This window comes from Triticum urartu, chromosome 2A, assembly GCF_056163025.1.
Source record: "Triticum urartu cultivar PI428250 chromosome 2A, HENAU_Tu73, whole genome shotgun sequence".
Lineage (NCBI taxonomy): Eukaryota > Viridiplantae > Streptophyta > Magnoliopsida > Poales > Poaceae > Triticum > Triticum urartu.
Window position 1 is genome coordinate 55883192 of NC_141874.1, and position 24173 is coordinate 55907364.

Sequence of the window (24173 nt, forward strand, 5' to 3'; positions counted from 1 at the left end):
TTTTCATTTTGCAGATTTCATTCACTTGACGAAAGCTTGCATATATGGAGTGCTCCTTATCCCTTTCTCTGTTTCTTTTGTATCATTGAACTATGCATGTATCGTTGGATGAAACTATTGTAATATATATGGTTGGATGCCTCTATGTTGAACTTGTTATGTATGATGGAACTATGCATGTAATATATATGGTTGGATGATGAAGTTATGTGTTGGATATCTTATATGTTTGCTCTGTAATGGCCTTTTGAAATATATCTATATATGTCATATGTATTTGTGATGAAAATTGATGGATTTAATAAAAAACAGATAAAAGAGCCAATATGCACGCTCTTTGCCGTCTGCCACCGACGGCAACGGGCTCTTTGCCGTCTGCCGCGGACGGCAAAGAAGACATGTGGCATCCAGCTGTGCTTCCTGGGAGCTGACCCATTTGGTCAGTTTGCCTACAGTGGCAGACGGCAAAGACTTTGCCATCAGTGGTAGACGGCAAAGAACCTGCCATGTAGTGACGTGTAGATGACATCATACGGCGGACGACAAAGACACTAGAAATTTTGCCGTCAGCGGCGGACAGCAAAGGCCTGCCGTTAGCCACTTAACGGACTGACAGCGCAATTATTATCGTCCGCTCTCTTTGCCATCCGCCGCAGACGGCAAAGGGCCTTTGCCGTCAGCCGCCAGGAAGCAGACGGCAAAGTAGCTGTTTACCGTAGCCTACTTTGCCGGAGCCTTTTGCCGTCCGCGGCTGACGGCAAAGGCCTTTGCCGTCCGCCGTTCATGCCTTTGCCGTCCGCCGTGGCAGACGGCAAAATAGCTAATTCCTGTAGCGTGCTGCGCCTTCCCTCTCGAGCTCCTCTCAAATGCAAGCTTACGGGCCTAACCCTGCGATGTGTGCCTGTGGGCCTACTGGGCCTCCTACGGGCCTGAATCCTGGCCCATGGTAGGGTTTCTAGTCGTCTTCAGGCCGTGGGGGCCCAGTAGGTGGCACTTTTTTTTTCTTTGTTGCTTTATTTATTTTATTTTGTTTCTACTTACAACAAAATACTTATTGTTGCTATTTTTTTCCAGTTTTTTTGTTTTGTTTTCTGCATTATATATTTTCTTTTATTTTTTGCTTTATTTTTTAATTCTTTTTTGCTTTTAGTTTTAGAAAAATTACGAACTTTCTGTTAGTGCCCAAATTTGAAAACACTTTTTTTTGTTTTTTCCTTTGTTGCTTTATTTATTTTATTTTGTTTCTACTTACAACAAAATACTTATTGTTGCTATTTTTTTCTAGTTTTTTTGTTTTGTTTTCTGCATTATTTATTTTCTTTTGTTTTTTCTTTATTTTTTAATTCTTTTTGCTTTTAGTTTTAGAAAAATTATAAACTTTCTGTTAGTACCATTAGTTTTCCAATTTGAAAAAACACTTTTTTAGTTTTTTTAGTTTTCTTTGTTGCTTTATTTATTTTATTTTGTTTCTATTTACAAAAAAATAGTTATTGTTGCTATTTTTATTTTTTTTCCAGATTTTTTGTTTTTTTTGCATTATTTATTTCTTTTGTTTTTGGCTTTATTTTTTATTTCTTTTTGCTTTTAGGTCAGAAAAATTATAAACTTTCTGTTAGTGCCATTAGTTTTAGAAAAATTATAAACTTTCTGTTAGTGCCATTGGTTTTCAAATTTGAATAGTTAAAATTTGAATTCTTTGAAATTTGTGTGAATCACAAGTTTGTGATTAACTTTACTAAAAAAATGAACATAGATGCACCTATAGAGAAAATTCGACCAAAATTCATAGTTTTCAAATGAACTCTAAAAAAGTTGCATAGCATACTCGTGTGATACAAAGTTGGCATGGTATCATCATAATAGTTGCGGGAGAAAGTCTTCACTTTTACTTCGCTTGTGTCATTTGCTTATTGCGCCGTAACCATGGATAATCTTCATCGTTTATCAGGATGCTTGGGTCGGCCTTGACATTGAAGGGAGGAATTTCATGAAACTTTTCATAATCTTCAGACATGTCTGTCTTGCCCTCCACTCCCAGGATGTCCCTTTTTCCTGAAAGAACTATGTGGCGCTTTGGCTCATCGTACGATGTATTCACTTCCTTATCTTTTCTTTTTCTCGGTTTGGTAGACATGTCCTTCACATAGATAACCTGTGCCACATCATTGGCTAGGAGGAACGGTTCGTCAGTGTACCCAAGATTTTTCAGATCCACTGTTGTCATTCCATACTATCGATCTACCTGTACCCCACCTCCTGACAGATTGACCCATTTGCACTTAAACAAAGGGACCTTAAACTCATGTCCGTAGTCAAGTTCCCACATGTCCACTATGTAACCATAATATGTGTCCTTTCCGCTCTCGGTTGCTGCATCAAAGAGGACACCGCTGTTTTGGTTGGTGCTCTTTTGATCCTGGGCGATCGTGTAAAATGTATTCCCATTTATCTCGTATCCTTTGTAAGTCAATACAGTCAAAGATGGTCCCCTGGACAACAAGTATAGCTTATCACAAACAGTGTTGTCACCTCCGAGACGTGTTTCCAACCAACTGCTGAAAGTCCTGATGTGTTCACATGTAATCCAGTCGTCGCACTGCTCCGGTTGTTTGGAGCGCAGATTGTTCTTGTGTTCATTGACATACGGGGTCACCAAGGTAGAGTTCTGTAGAGCTGTGTAGTGTGCTTGAGACCAAGAATATCCGTCCCTGCATATTATTGAGTCACTTCCAAGAGTGACTTTTCTAGTCAGTCTCCCCTCATACCGCGATTTAGGGAGACCTATCTTCTTAAGGCCAGGAATGAAGTCAACACAAAACCCATTAACATCCTCTGTTTGATGGCCCATGGAGATGCTTACTTCTGGCCTAGCGCGGTTATGAACATATTTCTTTAGGACTTCCATGAACCTCTCAAAGGGGAACATATTGTGTAGAAATACGGGCCCCAAAATGACAATCTCGTCGACTAGATGAACTAGGACGTGCGTCATGATATTGAAGAAGGATGGTGGGAACACCAGCTCAAAACTGACAAGACATTGCGCCACATCACTCCTTAGCCTTGGTACGATTTCTGGATAGATCACCTTCTGAGAGATTGCATTGAGGAATGCACATAGCTTCACAATGGCTAATCGGACGTTTTCCGGTAGAAGCCCCCTCAATGCAACCGGAAGCAGTTGTGTCATAATCACATGGCAGTCATGAGACTTTAGGTTCTGAAACTTTTTCTCTGGCATATTTATTATTCCCTTTATATTCGACGAGAAGCCAGTCGTGACCTTCATACTGAGCAGGCATTCAAAGAAGATTTCTTTCTCTTCTTTCGTAAGAGCATAGCTGGCAGGACCTTTATACTGCGTCGGAGGCATGCCGTCTTTTTCGTGCAAACGTTGCAGGTCCTCCTGTGCATCAGGTGTATCTTTTGTCTTCCCATACACGCCCAAGAAGCCTAGCAGGTTCATGCAAAGGTTCTTCGTCACGTGCATCACGTTGATTGAAGAGCGGACCTCTAGGTCTTTCCAGTAGGGTAGGTCCCAAAATATAGATTTCTTCTTCCACATGGGTGCGTGTCCCTCGGTGTCATTCGGAAGAGCTACTCCGCCGAGACCCTTTCCAAATAGTTGACCATAGCAAGTACGTGATCACCGGTACGCATGGCGGGCTTCTTCCGGTGATCTGCCTTGCCTTTGAAATGCTTGCCTTTCTTTCGACATTGATGGTTGGTCGGAAGAAATTGACGATGGCCCAGCTACACATTCTTCCTGCAGTTGTCCAGGTATATACTTTCAGTGTCATCTAAACAGTGCGTGCATGCGTGGTATCCTTTGTTTGTCTGTCCTGAAAGGTTACTAAGAGCGGGCCAATCGTTGATGGTCACGAACAGCAATGCCTTTAGGTTAAATTCCTCCTGTCTGTGCTCATCCCACGTACGTACATCATTTCCATTCCACAGCTGTAAAAGTTCTTCAACTAATGGCCTTAGGTACACATCAATGTCATTGCCGGGTTGCTTAGGGCCTTGGATGAGAACTGGCATCATAATGAACTTCCGCTTCATGCACATCCATGGAGGAAGGTTATACATACATAGAGTCATGGGCCAGGTGCTGTTATTGCTGCTCTACTCCCCAAAAGGATTAATGCCATCCGCGCTTAAAGCAAACCATACGTTCCTTGGGTCCTTTGCAAACTCATCCCAGTACTTTCTCTCGATTTTTCTGCACTGCGACCCATCAGTGGGTGATCTCAACTTCCCGTCTTTTTTACGGTCCTCACTGTGCCATCGCATCAACTTGGCATGCTCTTCCTTTCTGAACAGACGTTTCAACCGTGGTATTATAGGATCATACCACATCACCTTCGCAGGAACCCTCTTCCCGGGGGGCTCGCCGTCAACATCACCAGGATCATCTCGTCTGATCTTATACCGCAATGCACCGCATACCGGGCATGCGTTCAGATCCTTGTATGCACTGCGGTAGAGGATGCAGTCATTAGGGCATGCATGTATCTTCTCCACCTCCAATCCTAGAGGGCATACGACCTTCTTTGCTGCGTATGTACTGTCGGGCAATTCGTTATCCTTTGGAAGCTTCTTCTTCAATATTTTTAGTAGCTTCTCAAATCCTTTGTCAGCCATAGCATTCTCTTCCTTCCACTGCAGCAATTCCAGTATGGTACCGAGCTTTGTGTTGCCATCTTCGCAATTGGGGTACAACCCTTTTTTGTGATCCTCTAACATGCGATCGAACTTCAGCTTCTCCTTTTGACTTTCGCATTATGTCCTTGCATCGACAATGACCCGGCAGAGATCATCATCATCGGGCACATTTTCTGGTTCCTCTTGAACTTCAGCAGCTTCACCCGTTGCAGCATCATTGGGCACATTGTCTGGTTCCTCTTGATCTTCACCACCTCCCCCCGTTGCAGCATCACCGTATTCAGGGGGCACATAGTTGTCATTGTACTCTTCTTCTTCGTCGCCTTCCATCATAACCCCTATTTCTCCGTGCCTCGTCCAAACATTATAGTGTGGCACGAAACCCTTGTAAAGCAGGTGGGAGTGAAGGATTTTCCAATTAGAGTAAGACCTCGTATTCCCACATTCAGTGCATGGAGAACACATAAAACCAATCTGCTTGTTTGCCTCAGCCGCATCGAGAAACTCATGCACGCCCTTAATGTACTCGGAGGTGTATCCGTCACCGTACATCCATTGCCGGTTCATCTGCGTGCATTATATATAATTAAGTGTCCAAATTAATAGAAGTTCATCATCACATTAAAATCAAAGTACATACATAGTTCTCATCTAACAACATATAGCTCTCCAGAGCATATAATTAATTAAACCATACATTGAAACTATGTAAAACATTTCAATGCGAAAACAAATGCGATCATAATCACAACCAAGGTAACAATTGATCCAACGGCATAATGATACCAAGCCTCGGTATGAATGGCATATTTTCTAATCTTTCTAATCTTCAAGCGCATTGCATCCATCTTGATCTTGTGATCATCGACGACATCCGCAACATGCAACTCCAATATCATCTTCTCCTCCTCAATTTTTTTTCTTCAACAAATTGTTTTATTCTTCAACTAAATTTAACCTCTGGACAATAGGGTCGGTTGGAATTTCCGATTCACATACATCCTACATAAATAAAATCTATGTCACGTTGGTTGGCATAATTTTCATAAACAATAAATGAACCAATAGTTATAAATATAATATATATACCACATCCGAATCATAGACAGGAGGAGGGCCGACGGGGGCGGATACCAAAACCATCGCACTATATAAGATGCAATAGTAAAAGTAAGAAAATAATACAAGTATCTATGTAAACATACAAGTAAGAATATTTTTTTCCTTTCAAAAAGAAGATAAGAACAAGAGGCTCACCACGATGGTGCCGGCGATGAGCTCGGCACGGGTGATTGACGGCGGTGAAGACGGGGACAGGGCGTGACGGACCGCTAAACCTAGACAAATATTAAGGAAAATGGAGCTTGGAGGTCGAGCTTGGAGAGAAGAAAGCTTAAGTAGTGTGGCTCGGGCATTCCATCGAACACCTTGTGTTCATAGGAGGTGAGCTAGAGCAGCACCAAGCCCTCTCCCCCTCGGCCAGAAAAAACAGAGCAGTGTGCTCTGCTCTTACGCGAGGGGGTATATATAGGCACCTCATTGGTCCCGGTTGGTGGTATGAACCGGGACTAAAGGGGAGCCTTTGGTCCCGGTTCAAGCCACCAACCGAGACCAATGGTGGTGGGACAGGAGCGAGGCCCATTGGTCCCAGTTCGTCTCACCAACCGGGACCAAAAGGTCCAGACGAACCGGGACCAATGGCCCACGTGGCCCGGCCGGCCCCCTGGGCTCACGAACCGGGTCCAATGCCCCCATTGGTCCCGGTTCTGGACTGAACCGGGACTAATGGGCTGACCCGGCCTGGACCTTTGCCTCCTTTTCTACTAGTGATTGTGCACAATGGTGGATCTTGGAAAGGCAAACAATGTTGCCTAAGAAAATTTTCATTTTCTTTCGACGAAAAAAACATTTTCCAATTTTCGGGTGCCCAAAATAAGGTTTTTTGTGAAGGATCTACCAAATAATTGTTGCAAAATTGGACAAAATCATTTTTATAAAATACTAGGACATATTTAATGCACAATTGACCAAATGGTTGGTGTGTCAAAAGCCTTGATCCACCTCTGGTGAAAAAGACAAATTTCCGCTGATTTAGCAGGAAGCGGGTCAAATTTGAACTGCAGTTGCCTCATAGTTTGCTCTTTATTTTTTCCAAAAATCATTTCTAGGTACATAAGTATCTATTTAATCAGAGAAATAACAAAAGATTTCCAAGATTCAACCACTAGCTAGGAATGGTCAAGCCCATCGTTTTGACCGCATTTTGAAACGGGCATAAAAAATTCAAAAAAAAATCAAAAAATTGGAAAAACTTCGCATTGTGTCATTATATGTGACCAAGTTTCCAGGAAAAATAATAAACTTGTAATGCGACAATTCTTTTAAAAAAGTGTTCTCAGAAATGAGCTATCATGCGTGAAGATTCATGGCTATCAAGCCAAATGATCAATCTTATGGCCACATTCATGGCATAGTTTGTTTAAATGACCTCATATACTGCACAAGGGTGCATCTTGGGATGACAAACAATGTTGCCTAAGGAAGTTTTCATTTTCTTTGCACGAAAATTTCATTTTCCATTTTTCCGTGTGCCCAAAATGAGTTTTTTTGTGAAGGACCTACCATATATTTGTTGCAAAATTGGACCTAATCAATTTTATAAAATACTAGGACATATATAATTCACAATTGACAAAATGGTTGGGTGTCAAAAGTTTTGATCCACCTCTGGTGAAAAAGAGAAATTCCCGCCGATTCAGTAGGAAGCGGGTCAAATTTGAACTGCAGCTGCCTCATAGTTTGCTATTTATTTTTTCCAAAAATCATTTCTAGTTACATAAATACCTATTTAATAATAAATACATGGTTTGGTGGCGATACGTCGAGGTTTGGACGGTGGCCGAGGGCTCCAACTCTAGAGCGCGTAAACTAGCATGCCCGTCGCGTGGTCACCGCGTGACCGTGGCGTTGCCATGTGTTCTGGGCGGCCTAGGCATGTCTAGTGGGTTGGGCACTCCCAAGGTAGGTGCTAGGAAGAAAATCATAACATAAGATTCTCACAAGGAGACCGATCGATGCTCAAACATGAATAAGAAGCCAAGTGTTTGATTAGCAGTACGGGAAATGCACATGGCTAATGTGTGTGAGCTTTGGCTGAGGATGATCAGTTACTAAGAAGACCGTCTTCACAAATTTTCAGCTCAAAAGGAGGACCCTAGGTCATACTTGCTTTGCAAAGTACCACACTGGACATAAATATGAATGTTGAAGCTGGGCTCAAAATAATGAATGGATTGAGCTGGAATTTAGTGGAGGATGGTTATTTGGGCATAGGAAAGCACTGTAGAAAATGGATACCATTTGGACATGCCAAAGTGGTACTTCCTTCACAAAGTCGTTTTCTGAATAGAATAGGAAAATGAATATTTTTGAATTATTTTTGAACTAGGCAAGGAAGGTTTATTACATATTTGATGAAGATATGACCCAAAGAATTTATGAGATTTTTTTGGAATTTTGGGAATGACAGAAATATAGGTTGCTTCACAACCTAGGGAAGAAACTGCCACATGGACATGACACATAAGCAAAACTGATGAGGTGGCGCCTAGTCATAGCAACCCACCACAATTTACAAGGTTATGACCATCTATATTGGTCATGATCAGCTAGAAATAAGGCAGCAAACCAGTGCTATCTGCTTTATGACCATTTCGTTACAACCTTTCTGACCAAAATGGTCGTTATAGTTTAGGGTTTGGAGCCCCTCGAACAGCTTTTGACCAATTGGTCTGAAATGATCATAGATCTATGACCAATTCTTCTAGGGCCACTGACAGAAGGTCACTAGTTGACATATTTCTTGTAGTGCCTTTGCTGAAAATAGGACATATGGAGTACCCAAATTTGCCAGAACGGAAATTTCGGCAAACTCAAGGGCTTCTCGGGGTACTTGCAAAATCATTATCCCACCCCGCCCTGCTGCAACCCCACAACACCCCACAATATCATCACGACACGATGGTTGGAAACAAAACCCCCCAATATCATTTGTGAGCCTTTAAAGGTTATAAGAGAGAGAAAAAGGGAGAAGGAGAGAAATGTAAGAGAGAGAAAAAGGGAGAAGGAGAGAAATGTAAGACGGACAGTATATAAAAAATGGACAGAGTAAGGAGACAAACACAGGATCCGGCGCTAGGCATAGAATCTTCGGAGACAGGCTGCGTTCCATGGGTTCGGCTCGAGTTGGTTATCCGATGCGTTTCGCAGGCGGTACGCTCCACCAGTCAGGACTTGGTCAATTATGAAGGAACCTTCCCACTTGGGCTTGAGTTTGTCCTTTTTCTTGTTCGGCAGGCGTAGAACTAATTCGCCAACGTTGTAATTTTTGGCCCGTACTTCTCCGCTTTGGTATCTTCGAGCTTGCTGTTGATAGAATGCGGAACGGGCTTTCGCCACGTCATGCTCCTCCTGTAATGCGTCCAAACTGTCCTGCCGATCGAGCTCGGCTTCTCTTTCCTCGTACATGTGCACTCGAGGTGAGTCATGGATTATGTCGCAAGGCAGAACTGCCTCTGCGCCGTACACCATGAAGAATGGTGTGTATCCGGTGGTGCGATTCGGCGTGGTCCGCAGCCCCTAGAGTACAGAGTCGAGCTCCTCTACCCAGTGCATGTTAGATTCCTTGAGGGACCGCACTAGTCTCGGTTTGATGCCGCTCATGATAAGACCATTTGCACGTTCGACCTAGCCGTTAGTTTGTGGGTGATAGACGGAAGCATAATCGAGCTTTATGCCCATGTTTTTGCACCAGAGTTTTACCTCGTCGGCCGTAAAGTTTGTTCCATTATCAGTGATGATGCTGTGGGGGACGCCGTAACGGTGTACAACCCCGGATATGAAGTCTATCATAGGTCCGGATTCGTCCGTCTTAACAGGATTGGCTTCTATCCATTTTGTGAACTTATCCACCATGACCAGTAAGTATTTGTGCTTGTGGGTTCCGCCTTTAAGGGGTCCAACCATATCAAGCCCCCAGACCGCAAAGGGCCAAGTGATGGGGATAGTTTGGAGGGCGGTGGGTGGCATATGGCTTTGGTTTGCAAAGAGCTAGCAACCGGTGCATCGTTGGACTAAGTCCTGAGCGTCTGCCCGGGCCGTTGGCCAATAAAAGCCTGTACGGAAGGCCTTGCTTAACAGGGACAGGGCTGCAGCGTGATGACCGCCGAGTCCGGCATGGATTTCAGCCAGGAGATTCTGCCCCTCCTCTTCGGAGATGCACCTTTGAGGGACTCCGGTAGTGCTTTTCTTATAAAGCTCTCCCTCGTGGACTCTGTAGGCTTTGGATCGCCGCACTATGTAGCGTGCCTCATTCTGGTCCTTGGGGAGTTCCTGCCTAGTAAGGTAGGCGAGGAATGGTTCTGTCCACGGGGCGATGACGGCCATTATTACGTGGGCTGAAGGTGTTATTTCAATGGCAGAGCCTCTGATTGTGTCAGAATGTTTGGTGTCGGGCAGTGCGGTTGGGTCCGGGCTGTTATTGTTCGGCTCCCCTTCCCATGCCACGGATGGCTTGAAAAGCCTTTCCAGGAAGATGTTGGGGGGACTACATCGCGTTTTTCGCCGACGCGTGCCAGGACATCTGCCGCCTGATTATTTTCCCGGGCTATATGGTGAAATTCAAGCCCCTCGAACCGAGCTGACATTTTTAGGATGGCGTTGCGGTAAGCTGCCATTTTCGGATCCTTGGCATCGAAGTCTCCATTTATTTGGGAGATTGCGAGGTTCGAGTCCCCGCGCACCTCTAGGCGTTGGATGCCCATGGATACTGCCATCCGGAGACCGTGTAGAAGGGCCTCATATTCGGCTGCATTGTTGGAGTCCATGTACAGAATCTGTAGTACGCATTGAACTGTGTCTCCTGTAGGGGACGTCAAAATGACGCCAGCCCCCAGTCCAGCCAACATTTTGGAACCGTCGAAATGCATGATCCAGTTTGAATATGTGTCGTACTCTTTAGGGAGTTCGGCCTATGTCCATTCTGCGACGAAGTCGGCCAAAACTGGTGACTTGATGGCTCGTCGTGGCTTATAAGTTATGTCAAACGGGAGGAGCTCGATGGCCCATTTCGCAATCCGGCCCGTTGCGTCACGGTTGTTTATAATGTCGTTAAGTGGTACTTCCCAGGCTACTGTTATTGAACACTCTTGAAAGTAGTGTCGTAGCTTCTGGGATGCCATGAATACCGCGTACGCAATCTGTTGATAATGGGGGAACCGTGATTTGCAGGGAGTGAGGACAATGGACACATAATAGACCGGCCTTTGAAGGGGGAATTTGTGTCCGTCCGCTTCTCGTTCGACGACGAGCACTGCGCTTATAACCTGATGTGTTGCTGCGATGTACAATAGCATTGGTTCGCCGGTGTTTGGCTCTGCCAGGACTGGGTTTGTTGCCAGTATGGCTTTTATTTCGTCGAGTCCGGCCGTGGCTGCGTCCGTCCATTTGAAGTGTTCGGTGCGCCGAAGGAGGCGGTAAAGGGGAAGGGCCTTTTCTCCCAAGCGGGAGATAAAGCGGCTTAGAGCCGCCACACATCCGGTTAACTTTGTATTTGTTTGAGGTCCTTTGGGATATCCAGTTGCGACAGAGCTCGGATCTTGGCTGGATTTGCTTCAATTCCTCTACTAGATACAATGAAGCCCAAGAGCTTTCCGGCTGGAACGCCGAAAACGCATTTTTCGGGGTTGAGCTTGATGTCGTATGTTCGGAGATTATCGAATGTGAGCCCCAAGTAGTCTACTAGAGATTCAACATGTCTTGTTTTGACGACCACATCATCTACGTATGCCTCCACTGTTTTACCGATCTGGCTTACCAGACATGTCTGAATCATGCGCTGATATGTTGCGCCGACATTTTTGAGCCCAAAGGGCATCGTGTTGAAGCAGAATGGCCCGTATGGTGTGATAAATGCCGTTGCGGTTTGGTCTGGTTTTGCCATCTTGATTTGATGGTAGCCAGAATATGCGTCGAGGAAACACAACGAATCGTGTCCTGCGGTAGCATCGATAATTTGATCGATGCGGGGGAGGGGGAAGGGATCCTTTGGGCAAGCCTTGTTAAGGTCTTTAAAATCAACACACAGGCACCATGATTTGTCCTTCTTTGGTACCATCACCAGGTTTGCTAGCCAGTCTGGATGTTTTATATCTCTGATGAATCTGGCCTCTAATAGCTTTGCTAGCTCCTCTCCCATAGCCTGTCTCTTAGGTTTGGAAAAACGCCGAAGAGCCTGTTTGACAGGTTTGAATCCTGTTTGGATATTTAAGCTGTGCTTGGCCAGCCTACGTGGGATTCCTGGCATGTCTGAAGGGTGCCAGGCGAAAATGTCCCAGTTCTCTCGTAGGAACTCTCGCAATGCGGCATCGACATCAGGGTTTAACTCTGCCCCAATGGAAGTTGTTTTATTGTGGTCCATTGGATGGACTTGGAATTTGACTATTTCATCCGCTGGTTTAAAGGAGGTGGATTTGGATCGTTTGTCGAGTACCACATCATCCCTATTCATCGTAGAGCGCAGCGCAGTTAGCTCCTCAGCCGCTAGGGCTTCGGATAGTGCCTCGAGGGCCAGTGCGGCTGTCTTGTTTTCGGCGCGGAGTGCTACGTCCGGATCACTAGCGAGAGTGATGATCCCGTTAGGCCCGGGCATCTTGAGCTTCATGTACCCGTAATGGGGTATTGCTTGGAAGATTGTGAATGCTTCCCGCCCTAGCAGAGCATGATAACCGCTGCTGAACGGGGCCACATGGAACGTGACCTCTTCGGACCTGTAATTGTCCGGCGTGCCGAACACCACATCTAGTGTGATTTTTCTTGTACAGCGCGCTTCTCGACTGGGGATTATTCCTCTAGAGGTTGTGCTGCTTCGCATGATGCAGTTCCAGCCTATATCCATTTTTTGAAGAGTTTCCTCATAGATGAGGTTCAATCCGCTGCCACCGTCCATGAGTACCTTGGTACGACGAAAGCCGTCCACTATTGGACTGAGGACCAATGTAGCTGGTGCTCGGGTTGTTCGGAATTTAGGTTCATCACTGGCGTTAAAGGTAATGGCCGTGTCACTCCATGGGTTTATTGTTGCTACTTGGTAGACTTCGGCAAGGCTGCGGAGTGTCCTTTTTTGCATATTATTTGATGCGAAGGTCTCGAAGACTGTTAATACCCTATTGGTGTCTCTGGGGTGGCTTTCCGTGGCCTCCGGAATTAGGAGGTTTTCGCCAATTTTGGCCACCTGCCGGAGTATCCAACATGCTCTAAGGCTGTGAGTTGGTGTGGCGTCCTCTGTACTATGAATTTTACAGGGTCCGTTAAGCCATCCTTCTAGTACGGATCCATGCCCTGTAGAGTGTTTTTTCCTTTTGGTGTTTGACCCGGGTGTCTGGCGATGATGCACCCTTTTATTTCGGACTGGGCTTGCCTTGAGGGCCGGATTGTCCCAAAATTTTGTTTCGGTTTTCCGGGCGCTTTTCCATCACACAGTACATTCGTACTACGGATGCTAAGTTAGCGAAGCGTGTAATATCACGACGACTTATGGCGTTGAGAATTCCCTTATCCGTGCAATTATTGCAGAAGAATGAAATTGCGTCTTCCTCGCGGCAGCCCTTTATCCTGTTCATAACCAGGAGGAATCTGGCCCAGTAATGATGTACTGTTTCTTTGGGCTCTTGCCTGATTTGGGATAGATCGCTAATGTTCGTGTGGGTGGGTGGAATTAAATCTGAAGCCTTACCCATTCTGAGGCTCAGAGGCCGAGGAATTTCTGAACTCGAGATTTGGATTCCTGGATGTCGTCCAATGAATCCAGTCCACTGCCTGATTCTAGGTTCAGGTCTTGAGTGACATCCTCCCCTCCGTAGACATCCGGCTTGGAGGGATCGGGAATCCGGATGTAGCGAGTCCTTAAGATAGATGAAGGGTCACCGCACTATCCCTCTACCACGGCAATGTGATGGGTGGCTTGGGGAGAGTTAATCTCTCTCAGATTGGTTTTAGGCCCGATCTGGTCGTAATCCGTAGCGACTCCTAGGGCGGTGAAGCGATCCAAGAGCTCGTTTATGGAGGAAAGCTCTATTGGATCTAACTGCTCGGCAAGTTCCGAGTTGATATGAAGATTGTTTTCGATGGCTCGAGAGGTCATCGTCGGCGCAGGAGCCGAACAGGTGGTCATAAGAAAACCACCTAGCCGGAGGGTTTGGCCGACAGCCAAAGCTGCCTTAGCAACGGTGCCGTCTTTAAAGACGGGGCGAGGCATCCTTCCTGATGGAGACGACACAGAGGAAGTCTCAATGAAAGCACCAATGTCGGTGTCAAAACCGGCGGATCTCGGGTAGGGGGTCCCGAACTGTGCGTCTAGGCCGGATGGTAACAGGAGGCAAGGGACACGATGTTTTACCCAGGTTCGGGCCCTCTCGGTGGAGGTAAAACCCTACGTCCTGCTTGATTAATATTGATGATATGGGTAGTACAAGAGTAGATCTACCACGAGATCAGAGAGGCTAAACCCTAGAAGCTAGCCTATGGTATGATTGTTGATGTGTATGTTGTCCTACGAACTAAAACCCTCCGGTTTATATAGACACCGGAGAGGGTTAGGGTTACATAGAGTCGGTTACAATGGTAGGAGATCTGAACATCCGTATCGCCAAGCTTGCCTTCTACGCCAAGGAAAGTCCCTTCCGGACACAGGACGGAGTCTTCAATCTTGTATCTTCATAGTCCAGGAGTCCGGCTGAAGGTATAGTTCGGCTCTCCGAACACCCCCTAATCAAGGACTCCCTCAGAAGGGATCATACAGCAGAGTAGTGTAAGTATTTCCCTCAGTTTTTGAGAACCAAGGTATCAATCCAGTAGGAGCCCACGCTCAAGTCCCTCGTACCTGCACAAAGCGATAGCTACTCGCAACCAACGCGATTAGGGGTTGTCAAGCCCATCACGGTCACTTACGAGAGTGAGATCTGATAGATAGAATATTTTTGGTATTTTTGATATAAAGATGCAAAGTAAAAAGTAAAAGCAAAGTAAGTAGCAAAACAATATAAAAGTGATGGACATTGATATGATGAGAATAGACCCGGGGGCCATAGGTTTCACTAGTGGCTTTTCTCAAGAGCATAAGTATTCTACGGTGGGTGAACAAATTACTGTTGAGCAATTGATAGAATTGAGCATAATTATGAGAATATATAGGCACGATCATGTATATAAGCATCACGTCCGTGACAAGTAGACCGAAACGATTCTGCATCTACTACTATTACTCCACTCATCGACCACTATCCAGCATGCATCTAGAGTACTAAGTTAAAAACAGAGTAACGCCTTAAGCAAGATGACATGATGTAGAGAGATAAATTCATGCAATATGAAATAAACCCCATGTTGTTATCCTCGATGGCAATGATACAATACGTGCCTTGCTGCCCCTTCTGTCACTGGGTAAGGACACCGCAAGATCAAACCCAAAGCTAAGCACTTCCCCCATGGCAAGAACTACCAATCTAGTTGGCCAAACCAAACGGATAATTTGAAGAGACTTGCAAAGATAACCAATCATGCATAAAAGAATTCAGAGAAGATTCAAATATTATTCATAGATAGACTTGATCATAAACCCACAATTCATCGGTCTCAACAAACACACTGCAAAAAGAAGATTACATCGAATAGATCTCCACAAGAGAGGGGGAGAACTTTGTATTGAGATTCAAAGAGAGAGAAGAAGCCATCTAGCTACCAAGTATGGACCCGAAGGTCTGAGGTAAACTACTCACACTTCATCGGAGGGGCTAGGATGATGTAGAAGCGCTCCGTGATGACGGCCCTCTTTCGGCGGAGCTCCGGAACAGGCCCCAAGATGGGATCTCTTGGATACAGAAAGTTGCGGCTGTGGAATTAGGTTTTTGGCTCCTGTTCTGATTGTTTGGGGGTACGTGTGTATATATAGGAGGAAGGAGTACGTCGGTGGAGCACCGAGGGGCCCACGAGGCAGGGGGCGCGCCCTAGGGGGGGCGCCCCCCACCCTCGTGACCACCTCTTTGATCCCTTGCAGTAGGGTCCAAGTCTCCTAGTTCACGTTCAGTGAGAAAATCACGTTTCCGAAGATTTTATTTCGTTTGGACTCCGTTTGATATTCTGTTTATCCAAAACACTGAAATAGGCAAAAAAAACAGCAATTCTGGGCTGGGCCTCCGGTTAATAGGTTAGTCTCAAAAATAATATAAAAGTGGAAAATAAAGCCCAATATAGTCCAAAACAGTAGATAATATAGCATGTGTCGGCGTTCTGGGAACGGGGGTCCCCAGACTTGCCTGCCTGCGGCTTGCGGCGTGGCTCAGGTGGGGGCCCAGCGCGGCCCATCTTCATCAGCCCAAGCTCAAGACCCTCGCGAGGGGCCAAGCCTCGCGGGGCGGACGACAGGAAACTTCCTCAAGAGAGGTGTCGGGTGGTAGGTGCGACATATGCCAACGGGTGGCTTATCATTGTGGGAGCCAGTAAGACGTCGCCGGTGCCTGGAAACGGGATGAGGCGAAGACATGCACGCCGGCGAATCTTACCCAGCTTCGGGGCTCTCCGTGGAGATAACACCCCTACTGCTGCTCTGCGGGGTCTCCGCGTGGTCACTAGATGAACAAGTAGCTACACAGTGCTCCTTGAGCTGTTTGGCGAGAGGAGGAAGAAGGGCACGGCTTGCTCTCTTCTCCTCCCTATGTGGTGTCTAAGACTAGCAGGGATTGATCTCTCTTTGCATGGATGCCTCGGGGGGTTTATATAGGCCTACCCCCCGGGGGCAAAATGGTAATCCGGCTGGGCGCGAGGCCCAGCCGTCTGTGTCTACGCTCTCTGCCTTCTGCGCCAGCTGCTGGTCCTGCCGGGTACCGGCTCCTTGGTCGACAGGCAGGCCCCACTATCAGGGCCTTGTCGGCGGCTGGTTACTGTTGCTCAATCTTGATGGCGAGGGCTCTGCCGAAGTGGGCGTGGCTACAGTGCCGCCGCCCGGCAGGCGATCACTGTAGCCCCACCGCGTCTTGTCTCCTTAATGGGGCGTCTTCTTCGAGGGAGGTGGCATGCCGGCTGTGGGGAGCCGGCTCTATCTTGGGCCGACTGGGGGAGGTCTGGCCGCCTTCGGGTGTCTCTCTGCCTGAAGGGGCCCACTGCCCGTGGTCCATACTGGTAGCCCGTCGTGGATGACATCAGGGTCAACGTGGCAACAGTGTTGCGCCGGACGGGTCATGGCCACCCGTACGGCGCACTGTGCCAGGCGTGCTCCGGGATTCGGGGGTGGCAGGCTTGACTGTAGCCACGCCCCGTCACATCACCATTATGCGGATGCAGACTTCGAGACTTCTTGGATTCGGCCTTCTCGCGGCCGGCTTCTCGGAGCCGGCCCTCCCACGGCTTCTCTTCATGAGGGCTGAAGTCGGGCCGCCTTCCGATAGCCGGCCTGGAGATAGCCGGCAAGGGGAAGGCGGCCCTGTGTCTTGGATTCTTGAGGGCCGAATCGGCTCGTAATTTAATTTTTTCAGAAGGGCCAGGGGGAGCCGGCTAGGCTACCCATGGTTATTTACTCCGACAATAGTCCCCGAAGCTGATCGAGATTCGAGGCTGACAAAGGGATGAGAAGCTAGGTCAGCTTCCTATCCCGAGGGGCCGGGTTTGCTCGTGCGCGCCGTCTTCGGAAAAGCTCTATTTCTCGTAGGCGGGAACGCGGGCCACGTGGCGAGGAAATCCTACCAACGCACGCACGTGACGTTACACCGCCGTAGGCCCGGGCCCGCCACTCGCAAGGCTCGGACCGAGCGCGGATCTTCTGCGGCCCATTGGACCGCTCGCCTTCCCGCGGCGGTTTTATTCTGCCATCAAGGCACAATAATCATGGGACGTGGGGGAGTGGGCGCAGTTGATCCCCACGTTCCCCCACGCCGTGCCTCCTCGGCTCCGCCGCGCGGTCTATAAGTAGGAGGAGGAGGGGGAGCGGCAGAGGCTCGCGCGCTCTCCCTCACTCCGCCCCTTCTCGCCCTCCTTCTTCTTCTCTTCGCCGCAGCAACTCTTTGCCGCGCCGTTCTGCCGTCGCTTCGTCTTGCTCCCTGCCGCATCGCTCCCATGGCGCTGTCGAGCTCGTGGGATGGCTCTAACGTCCACGAGGACCACGCCGAGTTCCTCTGCCGGACGCGGCGTCTGCCCGGCGAGAACCTTGTGCGAGTGGGTGATCTTCCGCTCGTGGGTTCGTCAAGCGCCGGCGAGGGAGATTTCGCCGGCACCGGAGGAGGGCGAGTGGGTGATCTTCCGCTCGCACTGCCTGCGCGGCTTCGGCCTCCCGGCGAGCGGATTCCTTTGAGCCTTCCTCGAGTTCTACCACCTCCAGCCGCATCACCTCACGCCCAACGCGGTGATGCTGCTCTCGGCCTTCGTCACCCTGTGCGAGGGCTTTCTTGGAGTTCTCCCCACGCTCGAGCTCTGGGGGGAGTTCTTCCAAAGGAAGCTCGGCACCGTTGTCGCGGGCGTGCCCGCCCCCTGCGGAGCCTTCATTGCCATGAGGCGGGCGAGCAAGAACAATCCGTTCCTATCCATTCCGCTGATCCAGTCGGTGAAGCTTTGGCAGAAGTCTTATTTCTACGTGAAGAACGTCGCCCAGCAAGGCGACTAGGTCAACTTGCCGGATTATGTAGCCGGCCCACCGGCTGGGAGGCAGCCTTCGTGGAGCTACCGGGCCAGGTCGCTGTCTCAGGCCAGGAACACAGCCGTCTCCCGGCTTCGGGTGATGATCCAGTCAGAGGGCCTGACCGGATCCGACTTGGTGGCCGCCTTCGTGGAGCACCGGGTTCTTCTGCTCCAAGGCCGGCCTCACATGATCTGCCAAATGAGCGGCTGCTTTGACCTGTGCTGGCTGAGCACCAAGGAGATGCCTCACGCAGAGGTGTCTTACATGGTGAATTATATCTCCAACTGCAAGCTCGTCGAGGATTGGCGATACGGCAAGGAGCCGTATTCCCGCGCCAACCCTCCGCCTGTCGTAAGTTCTTTCTTCTTTTCTTCCTTTTTTGTAGCCGGCCTCATGATAGCCGACTCTTAATCAATTGGTTTGCCTTTTGTAGAACCCTCTTCTCCCATCGACAGCCGGGGCCACGGGGGTAGAGCGCCAGCTCCTCCCCGACCGCACGGTGGACGACGCCGATGATCCGGACCTGGGAGCGGCCGCCATGGAAGACGCCATCATGGGGGAAGGCGACGAGGCTGGGGGCGCGGGACTCGGGGCCAGCTTCGAGGACTGGCCGGATGACGACGAGGTCGAAGTCGCCCCGCACCGCCAGCCGGCGCCCGATCGTCAAGGCACGGGCTCTTCTGCCGTGCCGGCTGCCCGTGGCGGCGCGCAGAAGCGCCGGGCCGCGTTGACCTTCTTCGGCAGCCGGCCGAAAAAATCCAAGGCCTCCACGGCGGCGACCAAGCGGGATGAGGCGGCCGCGAAGGCGGTCCGCTTCCGCAAGGCGGTGAAGCAGCCGCAGGCGATCTCTGCGTAAGTCGTTGAATGTCTGGCGTATATATTTTTTGTCTTCTTCGTCCGAAACTCTTCTAAACCTTTCTTTTCTTGCCGGACATGGCGCCGCTTTCTCTCGAGCGAGGTCCTGGCGGCTCCATAGTCGGGCCGACTGGAGGGTCCTCAAGATCCCGCCGCATGGATCCCCGCGCCGACCTTAAGGAGGCCACGGAGCGGAACGCGCGGGAGGTGCGGGAGGAGCGGGAGGCGGCGGAGCGAAGGACCGCCCAGGCGACGAAGGAGGAGGCCGACACGGCGGCCAAGGCCCGGGCAAAGGCGGCAGCCGTGGAGACGGAGGCGGAGGCCTCGCACAACCGGCCTCCGCTACTCATTGTTCCCCTCCAAGCCGTGGCCCCCGATGTTCCCGTGCCCCCGTCGGAGGAGGTCGACCAAGGCCCGCCAGTGATGGGAGGCGGGAGGACCCCGTGATCTTCGTGGAGGGGGCGTCGCAGACGGTGCCGACTGGAGCGGGCCAAAGCGGCCAATCAGCTGCGGCGCCAGAGCAGCCGTCCAGGGGCGAGTCGGCGGCAGGGGCCAGCCTCGAGGTGCAGCCGGCATTGCGCCGGCACGCAGGGGGTGGCGCCTCCGCGCCGTAATCGCACCGAGCAGCGGGCGCCAGCCAGACGGCGGAGGCTCTGGAGACGGCCAGCGTCAGCACGTCCGAGTGGACTCCCAGCGGGGGGACGGGCGAGCTGAACGCGGCGGCCCAGGAGGTCCGAAACCGGCTTCAAGCTCAGGCCGCCTCGCTGCAGCGATACACTCAAGAGTTTCTCTCGACGCGGGCCGTCATCCGGGTGAGTCTTCTGTCCTTGGTTATTTTGCTCTTTCGATTTCTTCCGTGGGGGCGCGTCAGCGCACCCACTGGGTGTAGTCCCCGAGTTCCAAGTCGGCTGCTGCGCAAGCCGCTCGGAACTTACTAGGTCCTGTCAACCATCTTATACCCGCCTCCTGTCTGTTCTTTCAGGAGTATCATAACCTCCGCACTGCTTTCTTCCACTCCCAGGCTCAAGAGCTGGGCCGGAGAACCGAAGACCTGATCAGCAGCCGGAGTGCGTACTTGGTTTCGTTCATCTCCTATGGGGGCGCGTCAGCGCACCCACTAGGTGTAGTCCCCGAGATTCAGGCCGACTGCTGAGCAGTCGGGTCGGATCTTCCCTGACGACTTCACCTTATTGGTTTTTCTTTTGTCTTTTGTGCTCGCAGAAGCCAGTGCCGACTTGAGGGGGCAGCTCCGCGAGGCGTAGGCCGCCTTTCGCGCCAAGGAAACTGAGTACGACGCCTTGGTCCTGGAGCGTGATCGCCTGGCCAAGAAGCTGGTTGACCAGGAGGAGAGCCACAAGGTGGCCCTGAAGAAGGCGCAGGATAACGAAGCCGCCCTGAAGGCCGAGTTCGAGACCGAAGCAGCGGGCTGGGCTGAGACCAGGCAAGCACTGAATGAAGGCTTCGGCCGTATTGAGGATTTGATCGACGGTAAGCCGCCTTCCTCGCTCCTTGCATGCCCCTTGCTGCCTGATTTGTGTTCTGACTTGTGCTACTTTTTATTCTCTGTGCAGACTACTTTCCCGACTACTCCGTCTTCGCTACCCAAACCATTGAGGCCCATCGCGAAGTGCGCCGTCAGGCGGGGCCGACATCGCGCCGGACGCGAGTCGGACGCTTGAGGAGCAACTCTTGGCGGTCCAAGCACGGCTGCAGCCGGCTCATCGTATGCTCCGTCGCCTCCAGCGCGCTAGGGCGCAGGTGTTGGCCGCCCTCTGGCCAAGCGAGACGATTCCCTGCACCCTGAGTTAGACTGCCGACTGGCTGGAAGTTGCGGTTGGCCGCTTCGAGGCTTGGAAAGCAACAGCGGCCCGGCTTGGACCTAGGCGGGCGTTGGAGTTCGTCCGAGCTTGGTATCCGGGGCTGAACCTGGACCAGCTGCGCACCTGGCGGCTGGAGGCCGACGAAGAGCTGGAGGAGGTGCGGCCGGCTATCGCTCAGCGTGCTTCGACGATCGCCGAGTGTACTGACATCAGCGTCTTTGCTCTTGAAATTAATGATCGCCGAGTGTACTGACATCAGAGTGGTTCGGGCTGGACCCGGCCGCGGGTGAAGACTCGACAGAGGAGATCGCCTCCAGCGATGAAGGCGAAGATGACGAAGGACAGGAGGGCAAAGACGTTGAGCCGGCCGGTGAAGCGGCCAACCAGCCTCAGCCTGATCGTGCCTCTAGCAACGAGGCGCGTGCTAGCGCGCCCTCTGCGGGAGGCGGTGATCATGCCGTGGTTCGCCAGCCGGCCACTCCTCCAGCCGGCACTGCCGTCTCCACCGATCTGCCCGACTCGCCAGTCGCTCCCTTGGCTTAGTCTGCCGTCCTTGTTTTTTCCTGCTTGTTGCCTTTTGAACAACTTTACTAAACTTGCGTAGTTCCACCCACCGAGGGTGTATTTGAACTTTTGTTGAATGCTAGCCTTTTGAAGGTCTTTTATGTAAATATTATTGCGTGTTTGGTTTCCATTCATGTATGCTTTTTATCCTTAGGCTGTTTCCTTTGCCACCTTCCGCTTCTGCGAAGGCAAGTACTCGAGCTTTCTTAGATTGGAGCGAGGTGAATGGAAGCCGGCCGGCCGGCTATTCTGGTAGCCGGTCGGCGGTGGGAGAAAAACCGGCTTTTGTTATATTAGTCCGTTATTCCCTAGCCGTTTTTCATGTGGGCACCCGTTCCTGCCCTTAACTCTTGCCAGCCGGACAGCCGGTTCTTCGAACTGCGACTTTTGGCAAGAGAAGGCTTGGGAGCCGGCACACTACTTGTCTGACTGCGGGTAGGACTTCTAATATAACACCAGGTGGCTAGTCCCCGGGCCGACTAGTCGAACCCGGTGCCGGACGGAAAAAAGTGAATGCAATGACAAGGCCATAAGCATGATACTTTTCATTCATAGACAAAAGATGGCAGTCCCCGAGCTCTCCTCGGGGGGCCTATTGTCTCGTATTTAGTACAAAAGTTAGCGTGATACATACTGCATTTCAACTGTAAAACCTTCGGAGGAGGTTGGCGTTCCATGGTCGTTCCGACTCCTTGCCGGAGTCGTCTCTCTTTCGTGCCTTTGGCTTCTGCGCGTCGATCAGGTAGTAGGAGTCGTTGCCTAAGGCTCTGCTGATGACGAAGGGGCCCTCCCAAGGGGCCGAGAGCTTGTGCTGGCCGGCTGTTCACTGGATCAGCCGGAGCACAAGATCGCCCTCTTGGAAGGATCTTGGCTTGACCTTCCGGCTGTGGTAGCGGCGCATGCCCTGCTGATAGATGGCGGACTGGCTGAGGGCTAACAGCCGGCCTTCTTCTAGTAGGTCGACGCTGTCTTCTCGTGCTTCCTTGGCCTCGGCTTCCGTGTACATGGTTACCCGAGGCGAGTCGAACTCGGTGTCAGTTGGGATGACCGCCTCGGCAACATATACGAGGAAGAAAGGAGTGAAGCCGGTTGACTTGTTTGGTGTAGTGCGCAGACTCTAGAGGACAGCCGGCAGCTCATCGAGCCAACAGCCGGCTACGCTCCAGTGGTACGATCAGTCGAGGCTTGATGCCGGAAAGGATGAGGCCGTTGGCTCGCTCGACCTGGCCGTTTGACTGCGGGTGGGTGACGGACGCTAGGTCCAACCGGATGCCTTGCGTCGCGCAGAAACGTGCCAAGGCTCCCTTGGCAAAATTCGTGCCATTGTCGGTGATGATGCTGTGTGGCACGCCGTACCAAGTTGTTATATCTGCGATAAATGTCACGGCAGTCGTCCCATTCAGCTTCTTGATCGGCTTTGCCTCAATGCATTTGGTGAATTTGTCCCCGGCGACAAGCAGATGTGTCATGCCGCCGCGCGCCGTCTTGAATGGGCCCACCATGTCCAGTCCCCAAACGGCGAAGGGCCAAGTGAGGGGAATGGTCTTGAGTGCTGAAGCCGGCATGTGTTGCTTGGAGCTGAAGAGTTGGCACCCTTTGCAATGTTTAACTAGCTCCTTGGCGTCATCCAAAGCAGTCGGCCAAAAGAAACCATGGCGGAAGGCTTTGGCGACGAGTGATCTTGAGGCCGCATGGTGGCCGCATTCTCCTTGGTGGATGTCTCTGAGGATTGCAATGCCCTTCTCTTGCTCAACGCATCACTGGAGGACTCCAGTGACACTTCGCTTGACGAGTTCTCTGTTGACGATTGTGTATGCTCCGGCTCGGCGTTGGACTTGTCTTGCCTCTACTTCATCAGCCGGCAGATCTTGTTTATTAGGAAGTTGAGGATGGATTGAGCCCATGACAGAGCTGCGACTTCTTCTATTGCCAAAACGGCTACTGCGACCAGGGCGGGCGGGCTGGGCGGTGAAATGCTAGAGTCGGCCGCCGCCTGTTGTGTTGGTGTAGTCTCCGGGCCGACTACCGCAGTCCCTGAGCCGGGTGAGGCAGTCCCCGGGTCGGGCATAACTACGGAAGTCCCCGAGCCTCCTGCTGATACCCCCTGGCCGACTATCGAAGCCCCCAGGTCACCTGCTTGGTTCTTCGAGCCCGCTGCGTCGGGCTCAGGCGGCACGAAGATGGAATCGGACTCTGGAGACGGCTTGATAGACAGCTTGAGGAGGCGTTGTAGAGCGACACCGGTTGGTATTGCTTGCCGAGTGGAGCCTATTCGAGCAAGGGCATTAGCTGGCTCGTTGTCGGCTCGTGGTACGTGGAGGAACTCACATCCTTCAAAATACCCACTGATCTGCTGAGCGAGGAAGCGGTAGCTTGCCATATTTGCGTCCTTGGCATCCCAGTCGCCGGATGATTGCTGGACCACCAAGTCCGAGTCGCCATAACATAGGATCCGGCGAATGCTGAGTTCTTTGGCAAGCCGGAGCCCGTGTATGAGCGCCTCGTACTCGTCCACGTTGGTGGAGGCGGCAAAGTGAATTTGCAGCGTG